The sequence below is a fragment of the Solenopsis invicta genome, chromosome 1 (assembly GCF_016802725.1).
Source record: "Solenopsis invicta isolate M01_SB chromosome 1, UNIL_Sinv_3.0, whole genome shotgun sequence".
Lineage (NCBI taxonomy): Eukaryota > Metazoa > Arthropoda > Insecta > Hymenoptera > Formicidae > Solenopsis > Solenopsis invicta.
In genome coordinates this window covers 7,612,849-7,624,358 of record NC_052664.1, presented here as the reverse complement: position 1 = coordinate 7,624,358, position 11,510 = coordinate 7,612,849, and the positions used below count along the sequence as shown (strand labels likewise).

The following is an 11,510-nucleotide window of genomic DNA, read 5'->3' as shown; positions in this document are numbered from 1 at the left end:
CTTAATTTCCTTGGATGCACACTTATTTCATCCTTAAAATATATATACAATTACAAGGAGTATAAATATATATACCATAAATATATATACAGTTAAAAAGAGTATAAATTAAACAGTATCTAATGTTTTCAAAATTTCATTTAAATTATTAATACTCGATACTTTAATATATCTTGAAAAGGGCATAATCACATCATCGATATAAATATTAATATGTAAATTTGGAAAGACAGCAATTCTTTTTCTTATGCTAAAATCACTTTCAACTTTCGTAAAACCAAAGAATTTGTCGTTTCCAGTCAAAAATCCCCAATCCGAAGAAGGCAGCTCCACTAAATTCAAGTTCTGTTGCAAATATTTAAATTTAATTTCATCTGATGCATGATATATTTCCGTGAAATTTCTTTCCATTATATCCCTAAAATGTAAATTTTCGTATTAATTACTAATCAAATATACTATTTCATAATTATTATGTACTTTTTTATAATATTTATACCTCTCTGTCGCTTGTTTGACGCAACTTCTATTTTCTATTTCCGATTATTGGACTCAGCTTGTAACACGATGTACACAATTTACGATTAGTTCTCAATTAATATTACTTTGTTGTTAAAAATGTTGCAATACAAATGATATTTTCCAACATTTTCTTTCAAAATCGGAGTAACAACTGGCATCTCGTGTATGCGATGTATGCGTGATCGTGAGTTCATCACATTTTACATGTGTGAGAGGTTTTTAAAGATGGCGACCATCGGTAAGAAGTTATTCCGTTTAGCGTACTTCCTCCCAATAAGGTACAGTCGTGTTCATTATAGTTGCGACACTTTTTCTTCGATGGTTTTTGGAATGTTGTTTTGTTCATCGAGCGGTGAACGTAATTGGCTGGATCCACAAGTAAGAACCAATCATGTTCTCAGCTCCTGTTATAGTTGCGCGTTCAGAAACGCATCTAAGAAAAAGTGTCGCAACTATAATGAACACGACTGTACATAAATCAGGAACACTTTTGCTTCACGCGCGCTGTCGAGTTCGGTCTCCTATTCTCCTACTCCATGGCGCTACCATGCGTGCCGCGCGCCGCGTTCGGCAAGCGTTCCCATTCCGGCCGGCCCAACCGCGCGCGCTGATTGCTACGTCCGACCGCGCGAACCGCTATATAAGCCGGCAGCGGGCAGCTGAAATCAGATCGCTCCGAGCCACTGATCTCGCACCGACTCCGCTCCTGCGCTGGGCATTCTCGGCGCTCCTTAGCTTGGGTATTCTCGAACACCTCCTCGGAAACGGACATTCTCGTTCCAATTATCTTACGACGGGCATACTCGTCATTCCTAACGGCTGGGAATACTCGACCAATCCCATCCTCCGTTCACGACGGGAATACTTGTCGTTCCCGCGGCTGGGTATTTTTGGTTAACCGTCCGTCCCGCACATCCGTTCTCGGGGATTTTCGAGAACAACCCTGTCGTCGGAAATACTCGATGCCGCTCCCTGGCTGAATCGTAAACCTACTCCGACGGGGTGACAACTCCCCGCAGAAAGAGACCATTTAGGTCTCTAACGTCAACCACCCTCGCGTGTCGCGGAACCGCACCGCGCGCCGCCGATTCCGCGACCGCGACCGGCCGTTGCGCGGGCCAATTACGACCCGTTTAGCCGTACTCTAAGTTCGCCGCTTCACGGCAACTCCGATTATTAACTCCAAGCGCATAGCGCAGAAGATAAGTCCGTCCGTCCGTTTCTTTAATTATCCAAATCTGTTCTTTTGTTTAAATATTAATTTACGCAGCGAATTGTATTTTGTCCGGCCCGACCAATCGTCGTCCATTTACTTTGCGCTGGTCCGATCATTGTCTAACCGAGCACTCCGGTGCATGATTATTATTTGTGTATTTCAATTACATGAGATAAATATATTTTTACGTTTGTATTTTTGTACTCATAACACGGAGTTCTCATTACTACCAAAAACCCTGGCATCCGGCGAGCACATCCGAGCACCCGATCACGATATTCCAACGCACCGAAAAGTATCTCGATATTCGAACCACCGCACCGAAAAGTACCAGCGTTACAAATTAAATAAATATAATTACCAAACCATGTAGTTTAAACTTAATGATGGTAGAAAAAATTTTATGTGTACTTATATAATATTATTCAATTTGATAGTTCAATTGTTGTAATCAAATGCGATGACATTTGATTATAATAGTAGAACTATCAAATTTAACTATCGTATCATTGCATGCATTGCCATAGTTTTGCTATTGTATACTTTGTTTGGTAATTGGCTTTTGCGATTTTCTATTCAAAGTCAAAATTTAATAAAACGTGTCATTATTTTATATTTTATGTTATGGCAATTCTTCAATTTATTACATGAAATGCACATTATTTTTTCCTTAAAAAAATTAACTAAATCGTATTTATTTGCATCAAATTTCCCTTTTGAACGTGGAAGATATTGTCTGATAATAATTTACATTTGGTGAAAATATTTAAATGTTGTGTCATTAACAAAAAACAGCGTATTACGTCGAAAACATTTTAATTGTACAAATTGTGCATATTTAAAAGTTAAATTTTATGTGAGAGATCCAGCGGAGTTTAAACACACTTAACATAAAATATTATATTTTAAAATCCGAGAAAGAATATATCCGGCAATTGTATAATATATTAAGTTCAATGACTCTTAAATTTATTTCTTTTGCTGAAACATGAGGAACAGGTAGCACAACTTTTTTCATTTCTTTTACTTTGGGTTTAATTACCAGCAACTATTCTGTCATCTTCTTCATAACTAGAGTTACCTATTGGTTTTAAATATTCTGATACCGCGATGATTTTCAAACTTTATTTAAATTGTAAGGCGTTTGGGTTAAGTTGTTTAGTTCTAATAAAGCAAAATATATTTTCGACACAATCGGATATTAATCGAACTACTAATACGTACAGCCTTTTTCATTAATTAAATACATCGACATTTCGATGATGGATTTAGTACTAATAATAACTTCACGTTGCACGGGTTTAAATTGTGTACTTTTACCAATTATTATTTCTTGGAAAAGTTGTATAATAGACTCTAAAAATGCAACAGATTCTTCAAATTTTTTTTTTTTAAATTCATCACTTGGAGTTTGCCTCAATGCAACTTTTTGAGTTTGTGAGGTTATTAACGCAAACCATAGACATAGGATCTATAGACCTTCGAGGAGTGGAGGCGTGAAAAACTAGAAAGAGATAGCAAGCTTTGGACCACTATTCTGTCTTTGTCTAATGACGCACGTGGGAAATCTTCACTTGTTTTACAAGTGAGGACTCCAGCTAACCTAAGTAAAGTAATATAATCTAAGTAAAAAATAACATTAAAGTCAGCACAATGAGTTGATATTGTTGTGTGTGCCACAATGAACAATATAAAACTGATGAGCCTATTATTTTCCATTGGTATGTAATTATTATATATCCATCGTAATGTCCAAATTCACACACTACATGTGTTTTCAGTTTTCCAGATCAGATCCAGATACACGAAAAAAGTGGTTAAAAATCATAAAATGCGATCGAAGGCAACTTTTGAGAAAAGATGCTGTCCCAAATATAAATATTCTTCAATTAGATGCAAAAGTTCAGCTTATTAGAAATGAGAAACACTAAATTTAAAACTACACTAATTTTGAAGAAGCAATATCAAGATGAGATAAAATAAACTTTTTAAATCATCACTATCTTGAGACCCACTGAGGAGAATTTTACAAATTTTACATGTATTGAGAATTTATTTTTTAACATTTTGATTGACAAAGTTTTTTTCATTCTCTTCATTGGTTTTGCAGATATTAATAATTAGAATAATCCATTTTATCCTATCTTATTCTAAGTTAATTTTATATTAGTGATTATAAGAACTCGGTTAACCATGGCATTATTTAGAAATTCTGAACAACTTCCAATGGAATGTCACAAGGATATGGATGATAATATAGAGGGCAATAATATTGAGAATGTGCCAACATCTATTGCTGACAGCTTAAGGGGATGCTAAAGTCGTCCTTTTTTACCGACCGAATGTTAATTTTCGGGCATGCCGTTCTTCTAATTGCATTTACAGATTTAAAAATCCTTTTCCACAATTAAAGTATAGACAGTAATGTATAATGGACGCTATATAAGGATAATGAAAACAAATAAAATTGGAAAATTATTCTTAATTTTTTTTGTTTTCCTTATCCTTATATAGCGTCCATCATACATTACTGTCTATACTTTAATTGTGGAAAAGGATTTTTAAATCTGTAAATGCAATTAGAAGAACGGCATGCCCGAAAATTAACATACGGTCGGTAAAAAAAGACGACTTTAGCATCACCTTAACGGTAATAACACTCGTGGACAATGATTTGTCTCTAGATCTAGCAAAGCAAATTCTAAAGATACCTACCCTGTTTCATTTACAAGAATCATATAATATCCAAATATTATTTTCTAGGACAAATGACTCTTGCGCCTTATCTACAACACCAACAAAAAGACATTGCACTTTACAGGAGTTTTGGGCTTTTTAGAAGAGAAGATTTTACAGATGAAATTGTATGGAATCGATTTGTGGCAGTATGCAAAGGCTTAAGAAAAGAAAACATGCTTTTGTAATATAAAAATAAGCGTCTTCTTAATCAAATTCAAACAACAAAAGATATTATTCAGGAGTTAAAAAAAAAGAACTTAATAACAGATTCTGTATCAGAGATGTTGAGCGTAAGTTAAGAAAACGATGGTCCACATTCTGATCTTTTTATCGCTAAGAGTTATATAAAAATGAAAAGAAAGTTCGAGTAACTAATGCTTATTTTTATTTATGTAGATTAACTTTGATCACAGTTTAACTTAATCTTTATCTTATTTCAATTTTTAGAACTGATGAAAGATAAAGAATAAGTTAAACTGAGATTAAAGTTAATCTATGTTGGTGAAAAATAAATAAATAAAATAAATAAAATAAATAAAATAAATCGATAAGTTTTGAGATCTATACAGCACTATTTGCTGTATCATTTTTTTCTTCAGAAATAATGTATAATATTAATCATTATAATTCCTTCCTGGTGCATTATTTCTCATGAATATTTAAATTGATCATTATATATACATTATAATTATAGTATTAATTATTATACAGGGTGATTCAGAACGACCCATGTGTCCCTGTAAAGACGTGTTCTTGGATAAATTCTGAAACTATTTTTCCTGTACGAAAATTTTGTCCGATGCTTACTTTTTGAATAATAAGAAGATAAAGTTAGCAAATCACGGGCCGTGTACACATGGTAGACAAAGGCGGCGCAACTCACCGTCCGACGCGGGCGCTTACCCTTTATCCTCTTATTATTCAAAAAGTAAGCGTCGGACAAAATTTTCGTACAGGAAAAATCGTCTCAGAATTTATCCAAGAACACGTCTTTACAGGAACACATGGGTCGTTCTGAATCACCCTGTATACACATATATATTAGATATAGATTATTATTATGTACACATACATTATATACAGCAGATTATTATTATATACAGTATCATTTATTTTTATATAATTTTTGTAATAAACGGTATTAATATTATAGGGTTATATTGTCAATAAATATACAAATCCATGATCTTAATTTGCAATTTTTTCACATTTCCACAGAAAATAAATTCCCCCATAACTGAACAGTTAATAGGAAAACTTCTACATCAAAAGAAGGATCAATTTCCAAACGAACTAAAACAATTTGCCTGCACATTGCATTTTTACTCGCCAACAGCCTATGATTACGTAAGGAAAACATTAATAAATGTTTTTTCGCATCAGAACACAATTCGAAAGTGATTAAGTACAGTTAATAATAAACAGGGAATTTCAATTGATGCGATGAAGCATGTGTCTGAATTATGTAAAAATGCCGAAGCTGAAAGTAAAAAATTATATTTTTCTTTAATATGCGATGAAATGGCAATTAGAAAACTAATAGAGTTTGATGGAAAAAAATTACAGGGATATATTGATATTGGAGATAATACCAATGACTGTAATAACAATACAGAAGCTACAAATGTTCTTGTATTCATGTTAGTAGGCATCAATTCATATTTTAAAATTGTGGTCGCTTATTACTTTATCTATACATTATCGGGCAAAGAAAAAAGTAATATTTTAAGTGAAATATTGCACGTTGCAAATTCTTATGGAATTCCAATTTGTAATGTTACTTTTGATGGGGCAGCTACAAATATTTCTATGGTGGAACAACTTGGAGCAAAAATTTCAACTTCTCCAGATGAGTTAATAACTCATTTTGAACATCCTGTAACAAGAGAGCCCATAACAGTTATGTTGGATGCAGCTCATATACTGAAATTAGTAAGAAACACTTTGGCTGCAAAACATTATTTTATAGATAGGAACGAGAACTCAATTGCTTGGACGTACTTCACGTTACTTGTGAAAAACAAGAAGATGGGGCTTCATTTAGCATGACTAAAATTCGTCGCAATCACATTCATTTTCACTATGAAAAAAATGAAAGTTCGACTAGCTGCTCAGATCTTTAGTTGTAGCGTTGCAAACGCTCTAAACACCTGTGAAAAAGATTTGAAATTAATACAATTTCAAGGTGCAACACCAACGGCAAAGTTTTGTCAAATAATAAATAATGTATTCGATCTGCTTAACAAGAAATTGTCTGACAAAAAATCATACCCAACGAGCAACTTCTGTAGAACATTTGCAAGACATAAAAGTGAAAACGGAAAGTTTTATTGAATACATTGCAAAATTAAAAATAGATACAACACCAATAATTCAGACTAAAAATAAAACAGATTTTCTAGGATTAATAATATGTTTAAAAAGCGTGATCTTTTTGGCTGAATCTTTGTTTTCAGAAAATTACATGACCTTTTTACTAACATACAAAATGTCTCAAAACCATTTAGAAACTGTTAGAACTCGACGTTTAAAATAGTTAGTGGGTTAACTATGAAATGATAGTTATAACTCAACGGATAAATTCAAATAACAAACAGTGAATTTATTATGAAAAATTTAATATAGTTAATATGTTCGTATGCTAAAATAAATCAGTTAATTCTGCAGCAATCTCGTGCCAAAAAAAGGGGCAGGGCTGTAAACTTCAGTTGCCGTAAGATGCGAATCGTATACTGCTCAGGTTTCAATAGTCAACCCTCGAAATGCTGGAATAGTACCGCACTGCCAGATGAGACTCGGCCTTCTCGTATTATGAGTTGAGGTGTAAGAACAATGAAACAAGAAAATACCTGTATATAACGCTGAAAATAAACAGAAAATTAATAGTCACAAAGCGCTGTTAACTCTCGGATAATATCAGCAGCCTTGTGTTTGGATTGATGCTAATAGGTAGCCAGATAAATGATTCCATGCGCTTGTATCTCCGGTTGTCCAAAATGGCGGCCTATGTCCAACCGGCTATGTATAACCAAAATGTAAGCGGGTTTGACGAGAGCCTTGCGCTCTCTCTCTTTCTCTCTCTCCTTGTCCAAAAAGCAGTCTACACCCGAACGGCTATATGGTTAGATAGTAAAATACCAGGAGAAGAGAACCTTGAGTTCGCTCTCCCTCTGCCCAACAGGCAGACCGACCTCGCCCGAACGGCTGTATGAAAATCGCAGATCCAGAATCCGCGACGAGAACCTTGCGTTCTCTTTCTCAATCTCCGCCCGAACGGCGAACCACACCCGAATGGCTCTGTCACTGAGACAATATGTAGACCAACGTGAATGGTCCTCTCTCTGCAATCTGATTGCCTTACTTCACAAAAACTCAAATTCGCTATGCAAAACAATACTCGTAACTTATTGCTATAAAACAATAACGCATTAAAGACGCGCACGTGCACGCTCGTCGTCTCTAACAAGAAGGTGAGTTGAAGCCCGTTGCCAACCTCCACATTTTTTGCGCCTAGCGCCACCATAGTGTACTACCAACTGCAACTGCATGCACGACCAGCGGAACACGCGGGAAGTTCAAACAGAAACATTTTTTTCTTGTATAAGACGTTTTGGTGGATGTAACAACAATCCAACAAGTAGACAGTTCAAAGCAGCTTTAAAAAAACTCCATGCTCATGTCAATGTTAATATTATCTTCAATGGGAATTGTACACCTAAAGATGATACTGTCCTTCTCAAAGTTACTACAGACTACACTGATAAGAAAAATAACTGGACGGAAGATTTCATTTGAGATGTGGAACATGATTATACAGTGCAGCCATCAATTACGTTTAGCGAGTATCAAACAGATGTTCTTGCATATATTGCAGGATTTGTTGCTAAACAGACAGAAAAAAAATTAAGTTGTTATTCGTGCATTGAATGCTTGAAGCAAACACAGGCACCATCCAAACTGCAAACAAGAAAAGCCTACGGCAAATTATTTAATGCATCCAACGATGTAGTAAAAAATTTATAAAGTAGCAGAAAATGTAATACAAATGAATGAAAATATTTTAACGTCTACAAACGTAATAAAGAAACTGATAAATTTAACATTAATAATACTAAGAATAAATAATTTATTTACTGAAAAAGAACATGCTTTTAATCAAGCTCCACTGATGGATCATAGAAATCAATTGATTCGTATTTTCTTAAAAAAGTTTTTCACTCTTCGTATACATCATTATGCTGCTTCTAAGAATAACAAAATTAGACGAATAAGATATAAATTCACAAAACTCATTTTATTTAAAAATTAATAACATATATTATATATATAGATATATATAAAGATCAGCAGAGTTAATTTTTTTATTACTGTTATGCCAGGTGCTTTAAATGTTTATTCAATACTTTATTGTTTAAATTTTAATACACAATTTTACATTATATATAATTCTATATTTTGGCACTTTTTCCAATGCTTTTCAATTCCCCTTCATTCTTTTTTCACATTCACTTACATTTCCCTTTTCTCTTTCCCTAATCTTACCGAGAGTTTCGTTACCTTTACTGTACCCCCCACGCGCGTCATTAGACAAAGACAGAATAGTGGTCCAAAGCAGGCTATCTCTTTCTAGTTTTTCACGCGAGAACTTTACCCCACTCCTTGAATGCTCAGTCTATAGATCCTACGTCTATGACGTAAACCACTTTGAAATGTATTCAATGAACAAGGCTGTCGTCCAATATTCTTTTTCAAATTTTTAAATCCCGAGAAAGTTCAGACTAACATTGCGAGATAAAAAATTTTTAGCTTTGTTGATTTTTATTTTATTAAAAGTACCACTTGAGAAATTATCTACTTTTATTTTCGGTGCTAATTTTAATTACAAACTGTTTTGAAATTTAGCAAGTTCTTTTAAATGCAAACTATTAACTACAGAGGATAATAGTTTATTTTCATTAATGAATTTCGAAGGCAAGGTAATAGTTTTGTTATTAAGCAAGCAGAATTTTAGATTTGTCAATAGATGAGCAGGGTCAGCGATAAATCAAAGCTTACGATTTTTGTCAGTAGGATGAGTTATTGAGTTTGTTATTGTTGAATTGTGTCCAGCAAAACCAACAAGAAACTGACGCCACATCACTAAATTATTCAAGCCCATGTCGTTTGTAACACTATGTACATAAAGTCCGATATTTTCAGCTTTTTAAATAATTTCAAGTATAATAGAGTGTAACAATGCTCCATCATAACTATCAGGTGTTAAATAAAAAGCAATAATTTGTTTCCAACGTGAGAAGATACCAGCTAGTACAAAAATTAAAGCATGCGTAGCATCAGCACTTTCTCCTATATAAAGCAAGAAACAAAAAGTGGAAAAATTATATAGAAAGAACCAAAAGAATCATATAATAACTTAAACTAATTAAAAATTAAAAGTTAAATAAAGTTAACAAACTAATAATTTTTAACTTGATTTAGTCAAAAAGATTTACCTTAAAAGTTAGACAAACAAAAAAGTTTTTTAACTTTGAAAAGAATAAGATAGAAAAAGAGAAATTTTGAAACAACTTGAAATATAAAACAAGAATTAGTATAGTAGTTTTTAAAATTTGTCACAAATAGAAGAGAAAGAACGTGGAGAAGTACCATTACCAGTACATGTGCGAAAGAACGCATCTCTACAATATGACTGTGTTGCTGAGTTTAATTGTTCCCCCGGTGTAATGCTTATTTCGTCTAATGCGAGCATACAATCTCTTTTCCTACTAATTTTAAATAGAGCGACCTTGTCTTCTAACAATTTAAAAACATTGTTGGACATCCCTTCTTCAAAGTTGGTACCTTCCAATTTTCTTCAAAGTGTACGTTCGGATGGTAGAGGCATTTTTTCCTTCAGTAATTATTGATAACCACTAGAACCGCAGGAAAACTTTAATCGAAGCGCTCTTTTAATGGTGTCGTTAGACCACATGCAGCCCCGTGTGGATCGACGCATAAGAGCTTCTAGTTGGTTATCATTGAATATTTTCTTTTCTGATTCCAAGCTTACGTGATGTTTTAAGTTGTTCTTCATTGTAGTTAATCTCTTAATGTGTTTTTTTAACACATTATTAGATTTATTACTTTCTAAGATAATTTTGTTGGCTAAATCAAGTTTTTTATTTATTTCTTGTAGTTGTTCCTTTAAACATTTAACTTTATCAAATACATCGTTGTACTTTTTTTCTGAAGTATAAGTGAAGTATAATCTACAAAATAATATAACGTGTCATAAAAGTACAGTAATAATAAATAATAATAAATAACTTAATAATACATTATAATAAATAGTGTTATCATAAGAATTTGATTGTTCCGGTGAGTGAGGAGTAATTGATACTTCCAAATTATTTGAAGTAACATCTGATCCAAGAGACTCATTATATTTTTTCTCATTATTGTCTGTATGGAATGTTCCTGTTAAGAATGTTTAATGCGTGTCCGCCCAAAGTTTTCTTCTAGAGCGACCGAGATCGGTACATTAGAAAAGGCGCGAAAGAAGCAGCCAATCAGCATGCTGGCTGACACAATTTCGTCTTGTCATGTCGTGCCGGTCCGTCCTACCGGTCACTTATCTTTTGTACGGCGGCGATCCGAGAGGAAGCGATTTCGCGGTCCGCGATATAACTGATTGTATCGTCTTCGGGTCGAATAAAATTTCTGCTATCAATAAAAGTTAATCAACAGGTTACGAGTCCAGTCACGTAGACTGAGCAGGAAATTTGTGTAAGACTTCTGAGAGAATAGCGATACGCGAGAAGCGTGATACACGAAGTGCGAAATCACAGTACGCGGGAATTGTAGTGCGTGAAGCACGAGGCGCGAAACGGTGGACATATTGGCATTGGAGGTCCTCCCCGGAAAATTGATACGCGATCGCGAGTGAAAACGTATTCGAGATGTTTGAGCCAATCTCAACTCGAAATATCACGAAATTCAACGGAAAGGATTTTCAAGGGTGGAAGTTTCAAATGCGCATGCTGTTTGTGGCGCA

At 34.0% G+C, this 11,510-nt stretch overlaps 2 long non-coding RNA genes and 1 pseudogene across 4 annotated transcripts; 1 reads left to right on the top strand and 2 right to left on the bottom strand.

The window, feature by feature from the left end:
* The first annotated feature begins 3,010 nt into the window (after positions 1-3,010).
* On the top strand, positions 3,011-4,817 carry LOC120358150. The gene is made up of 3 exons (XR_005575097.1): positions 3,011-3,459; positions 3,520-3,779; positions 4,502-4,817. It is a non-coding gene; the product is annotated as an uncharacterized LOC120358150 (long non-coding RNA).
* Positions 4,818-5,618: 801 nt separating this feature from the next.
* On the bottom strand, positions 5,619-7,963 carry LOC120357620. 3 transcript variants are annotated; one of them, XR_005574618.1, is made up of 3 exons: positions 6,479-7,963; positions 6,042-6,353; positions 5,619-5,957 (listed from the first exon to the last, which is right to left on the bottom strand). It is a non-coding gene; the product is annotated as an uncharacterized LOC120357620 (long non-coding RNA). The 3 variants fall into 3 exon arrangements; XR_005574619.1 differs by having other exon boundaries at positions 6,070-6,353; XR_005574617.1 differs by having other exon boundaries at positions 5,662-6,353; positions 6,479-7,962.
* Positions 7,964-10,079: 2,116 nt separating this feature from the next.
* On the bottom strand, positions 10,080-10,897 carry LOC105203551 (annotated as a pseudogene).
* Between the last annotated feature and the right edge of the window lie 613 nt (positions 10,898-11,510).